The 5846-nt window shown below is 45.2% G+C and overlaps 1 non-coding gene across 1 annotated transcript; it reads left to right on the top strand.

The window, feature by feature from the left end:
- Positions 1-4388: 4388 nt before the first annotated feature.
- TRNAA-AGC (transfer RNA alanine (anticodon AGC)) lies at positions 4389-4460 on the top strand. The gene has a single exon. It is a non-coding gene; the product is annotated as a tRNA-Ala (tRNA).
- The last annotated feature ends 1386 nt before the right edge of the window (positions 4461-5846 follow it).

The following is a 5846-nucleotide window of genomic DNA, read 5'->3' as shown; positions in this document are numbered from 1 at the left end:
GTTGCTGCCGACTGCACACTTCAGTGTGCTGGGGGAAACGATGTGGAGAAGACAGTTAATCATAACAGCTACCAGGCGCCGAGCCCCGCTGCACGCTACAACGTCCAGATCCTGCATTTCCTAGTTTCAGGATCACCTTGAAAGAGGTGGATGTTATGAGCCCCACTTGACAGATGGGGAAACTAAGCCTCAGAGAAAGGAAGCGCCCCCTTGAGGCCACTCTGTGGCAGGAGCCGAGATCTGACCCCAGCTTCTCAGGCTATGAAGAATGTCTTCGGAGTTCCCTTGTGGCGAAGGAGGTTCAGGATCCGGCATTGTCACTGCAGCAGCTCAGGGGGGCGATCCTTGGCCCGGGAGCTTCCACCTGCCACAGGCAGGGCCAAAAAAAAAAAAAAAAGTCTGTATCCTTTGTGCCAAGCCGTCTTGCCTTTTGCTTGGAGTCTTCTTTGGGCAGGGGGGAGATGGAAATTGGGAAGATTTGCAGGAGAAGAATAAATTATTTTATATCAATGAAGCAAAATTCATGAGCACCAAGCATCTCCCCCCTTCCCTCTGGAATGGGCTCGTTGGTGTTAAAGGGCCTGCAGGCCTCACTCGGGCAGCTGTGATTCACTTGCTGACTGCTGAGAAGCCCATAAAGCAGTGCTTCAGGTGGCTGCAAGCAATGCTGCTGTTCTGGGCCCCAGGCTGGGAGGAGACGGCCCCAGGCTTGGGGGCGGGTGTGGGGGTCAAGGACTATTGGCAGGCCCCATCATCAGCTCCTCATTTGGGCACTTGGCATTTCCCTGCCTGCCTGTCTGGCCTGGCATCAACCCCAAAAGCTTGGTTAGTGGGGCCTGAGGGCAGGAGTGCATGTAGGAAGTGAAGTGGAGTTTGGGTCTGTATCCACATGAGCTGCTCAGAAGCTGGTCCTTGAGATTTTGGATCAGATAACCTTGCGCTTCAATCCCCACACTGCCTCTTGCCCAAAACAAACAAAAACAAACAAAAAACCAAACCAAAAAAAAAAAACAAACAAAAAACCCACAAAAAAACCCAAACAAACAAAACCCCAGAAAAACAAATCAACCCTGTGATCTAAATCACTTACCATAAAATTTATCATGTTCAAGTACGTAATTCAGTGGGGCTTAGTACGTTCAAGATTTTTTTGTTTTTGTTTTTGCTTTTTGGGGCCACACCCACAGCATCTGGAAGTTCCCAGGCTAAGGGCTGAGTCAGAGCTACAGCTACCGGCCTGCACCACAGTCACGGCAGTGCAGGACCCGAGCTGCATCTGTGACCTCCACCACAGCTCACAGCAATGCCAGTTCCTAAACCCACTGAGCGAGGCCAGGGATAGAACCCACAACCTCATGGTTCCTGGTCTGATTTGTTTCCGCTGCGCCGCAACGGGAACTCCATGTCTTCGTTGTTTTGGGGTGGACACCTAGAGGCGGAATTGCTGGGTCAGATGTCAACTATCTATTTAACTTTTTAAGGAACGGCCAGACTGTTTCCATAGCAACTATGCTGCTCCTTCTGGGGGCAAGTGGCCTCACGTCTCTGAGCCTCAGTCTCCTCCTCTGTCGAATGGGGACCACTAGAGTGGCAGCCTCACTGGGCTGTTGTGATGATGGAATAAAAATAAGGGAGGCCAAGCCTCGCCCAGGATCATCCCTGGCCCCATGCCAAGTGCTGAATAAATGGTAGCTCTTATCAGTATTTACCAACATATTTACTTATTTATGAAAGGAATGCAGCCCCCAAATATTATACAACCCTCACCGGGAAGAGGAATAATAAAAATAGGCTGAAAAAATCGATGAGGCTATAAAGGGTGATGGTTCCTGGAGTCTAAGCATGGGTTTTATTAAAGTTCAGGGCGGTGAGTGTTTCTGCAGTGGGGCTGAGCTGATTCACTCTGAGAGGCTGAGCCCAAGAGAGAGAGCCTGCTTGGGGCTCTCACCAGGCACCTGGTGGTGCTGGTGGGGGTCTGTTAGCACCCTGGGGTGGCGCTTCCCACCCTGGCACCCTCGTTTCTAGTTTGCCATTGAGGTGGGTAACCTGAAGATTGGCTAGATCTGTGGTTGGCTGGCATGGCAGGGAAGCAGGCAATAAAGAGACTGGAAGAAACTCGGACGAATTGTCTACCGTCCTTGGCAATAGTCACGATAGGAAGAGCCACCGTTTGGGGAGCACTGGGTGCAAAGCCCTTGGTTAGAGGCTGGGGTTCTAACCTTGACTGTTGATTGTCAGAATTCTGCGATCTTTTTGGTCAAGGATGTCAATAAATAATGCGTGCTAAATATGTCAATAAATAAAATAAATTTTATTTAAACCAATAAATAATAATGCCTGCTGAATATGTCAATTAATAAAAATGCGTGCTAAATATGTGTGAGGGGCTGGGCTAACATCCTTATGTGTATTATATCATTTAATGTGCATACTAAATCTATAGGTTGGTCGCATATCATTCTTGTTGTACAGGTAAGGAAAGAGAGGCTCAGTCAAGTTAAAAGACAGCCGAGGGCGCTCAGTGAGAGGTGAGGTTAGACTCTGGACAGGGGTCTCCTTGCCTCCGAGACGCTGCCCATAATGGAAGGTAGGTACCTGGCTGTGCCAATGGGCAAAAGGGGGCTGGGTCCTTCTCTTTCTCCTGGTTCCTCATTGCCTCCCATTCAATGTGCTCTGGTCACCTTCTTTCCGTCCTGAGAATGCACCAGCCTCCTCTTCTTTGGGACTTTGTACTTGTTTTTCCCTCTGCCTAGAAGCTGCTCTCGCCAATTCTTTCACTGAATTAACTCCAGTCTATAGCAGAGGCTGCTTGTTGCCTCTCAATAACAATTCCCCCTTTTTAGTAACGACTCTGGGCAATGCCTTAGAGACTACATTTCCCAGCCCCTCTCACAGTATGGTACATTCATGTGACCAAGAACATAGCTCCTTAAATAAGTAGGGGCACATCTCCTTATTTCTCTAATATCCTTGCCCTGACCTGTTGCCTGTGATGTAGCTGTGGTGGCTGGAGCTCTAGCAACCACTTTGGATCATGAGGCGACTTTGAGAATGAAAGCCACACGGCAAGGAATAGGGAACAGAGAAACAGAAGGAGGCTGGGCTCCTGATAACTGGTGGGGCTGTCAAATCAGTGCTGTGCTGATTCTGGCTTCTCATGGATTGAGAGAAAAAGGAAACTGTTTTATTAAAGCTACTAAGTTGGGTCTTTGTCACTAGCAACTACATAAATAAATTCCTAACTAAATAAACTAAATAAGGAGTTCCTGTCAAGGCTCAGCAGGAACAAATTCGACTAGGAACCATGAAGTTGCTGATTCAATCCCTGGCCTTGTTCAGTGGGTTAAGGATCCGGCATTGCCATGAGCTGTGGTGTAGGTGGCAGATTTGGCTTTGATCTGGCGTTGCTATGGCTGTGGTGTAAGCCGGTGGCTACAGCTCCGATTCCACTCTTAGCCTGGGAACCTCCATTTGCTGCGGGTGCGGACCTAAAAAAAAGGAAAAAAAAGAAAAAACTAAATAAATTCCTAACATAATTTCCAGTTTAAATATGACTTTCTCAGCATGGCTTATGTGAAACAAAATCACTCCTTTTGTTCTCTCTCATACACCTGTTACTTTTCCTTCATTGTCCTAATTCCAAGAAAAAGAAATACATGCTGCTTTGTTCCACTTATCTTTTCCGCTGGACCATTGGACACATGGACTGTTCTACTAGGTATAGTTAGATAGGTTGTGCACTGCACAAATCCAGGGGGACCAGGTAAATAATAGACTATGCAAGTGGCACTTTCTGAAATTGTGTAGTAGTGCATGGCAGCCCTCTCTACAAGGTCAGGGGGGAACTTCGACCAAGAGTTTATTCATTGAACTTGTGCACTTGCCAGAACTTTGGAATCATTGTCCGTCTTCAACAAATACTGGTTTCGGGATGAACAAAAATGGTAGATGCCTTGAGCTGGGTACTGAGGGCACAGAGATGGATAAGGCATGGAAATGATGGCAGCAAGGTGTGTTCAGTGCTTTAACCCAGGGAAGAATGAGGGCCTCTGGGGTTCAGAGGGAGGTGGCTCCCCAATGGGGCCAGCTGGAAGCTCTGTGGACAGAGGAGGCACTTCTCTTATTTGGCCTCGGTTTTCTACCTGTAAGATGAGGGCGTTGTTGCAGGAAAGCGGTTTGGTTTAACTTTTAATTTTCTCCTATTTTACTTTACATTTTCATTTGTTTTAAGTAGACAATACAATAGTGCAAAAGGCACAGGAAGAAAAAGAAATTTCCTGTCACTCTTGATGGCCACTGTAACCTGACTTATTTAAGGGGGGAGGGCAGATGAAAAATTTCTGTTTCATTTCATGAAGGTACTTTAAGAAAGGCACAGGCCACAAGGTGGGGATGTAGCTCAGTGGTAGAGCGCATGCTTAGCATGCATGAGGTCCTGGGTTCGATCCCCAGCATCTCCATCCTGTTGTGCCTTTGCTCCAGGGTACCTTTTTCTACTTTGCCATCACAGCACACTCCTGTAGAATCTAGAAAATTGATGACCTTGTTCTGGTTCTGTTTGTTACCCTTATACTTTGTTTTCAAACTTGAAATTGACTTATAATTGACATGTAGCATTATATTAGTTTTAGGTGTAGAACATAATGATTCGATATTTGTATATATTGTGAAATGATCGTAATGAGTCTAGTAAATCTCCAGCACCAAACATAGTGACACTAAATTCTCTTTCCTATTGTGAGAACATTTAAGATCTACTCTCTTAGCAACTTTTGAATATGCAATATGGTATTAACAGCTATAGTTGCCGTCTTGTGTATTACACTTCCGAGACTTTCTTGTTTTATAACAGGAAGTTTGTCACTTTTAACCCCCATCGCCTGTTTTGCCCACCCCCTGGTCCCTACCTCTGGCAACTATTGATCTGCTCTGTATCCATGAGCTTTATTTTTTTTTTAGATTTCACATGTAAATATGAGATCATATGGTATATGTGGTACTTGTCTTTCTCTGACTTATTTCATTTAGTGTGATGTCCCCGTATTCCATTCATGTTGTTGCAAATGGCAAGATTTCCTTCTTTTTTTTTTTTTTAAATGGCTGAACAGCATATACATATATATATATAATCTCACATTTCCTTTATCCATTCATTCATCAATGGTCACTTAGGGTTTTTTCCTATCTTGGCTATTATTATTAATGCTGCAATGAACATGGGGGGCATATATCTTTTCAAGTTACTGTTTTTCATTCTTTTTTTGTTTGTTTTGACTTTTTTTTTTTTCTTTTTAGGGCTGCATCCGCGGCATATGGAGGTTCCCAGGCTAGGGGTCTAATCCGAGCTGTTGCTGCCAGCCTATGCCAGAGCCACAGCAACACCAGATCAGAGCCGTGCCTGCGACCCATACCACAGCCCATGGCATTCTGGGATGCTTAACCCACTGAACGAGGCCAGGGATTGAACCCAAAAACTCATGGTTCCTAGTCAGATTCATTTCTGCTGCACCAAGATAGGAACTCCCTGTTTTTCATTTTTTATGGCTGCATAATATTCCATTGTATATATGTACCACATCTTCTTTACCCATTCATCTGTTGATGACATTTAAGTTGCTTACATGTCTTGGCTCCTGTGAATAGTGCTGCAGTGAACATAGGGGTGCATGTATCTTTTACACAGAAGTTCATTTGGAGAACTAATTACACAGCCAGCTTCTAAAATATACCACAGATTCAGCAACATCTACTCAAATGGTTGAGGGAAATTAAGTTAGGGAGGACAAGATTAGAGAAGCAAATTTAGAAGGTAGAATTAGACTTACTCTGTATTTCTTTGAGCTGTT

Source organism: Sus scrofa, chromosome 3 (assembly GCF_054392235.1).
Source record: "Sus scrofa isolate SSC_HxYL_T2T_F1_AM1 chromosome 3, Sscrofa_HxYL_maternal_Yorkshire_Landrace_v2.0, whole genome shotgun sequence".
Lineage (NCBI taxonomy): Eukaryota > Metazoa > Chordata > Mammalia > Artiodactyla > Suidae > Sus > Sus scrofa.
The sequence above is the reverse complement of the archived record's forward strand: the minus strand, read 5'-3'. Positions and strand labels throughout refer to the sequence as shown.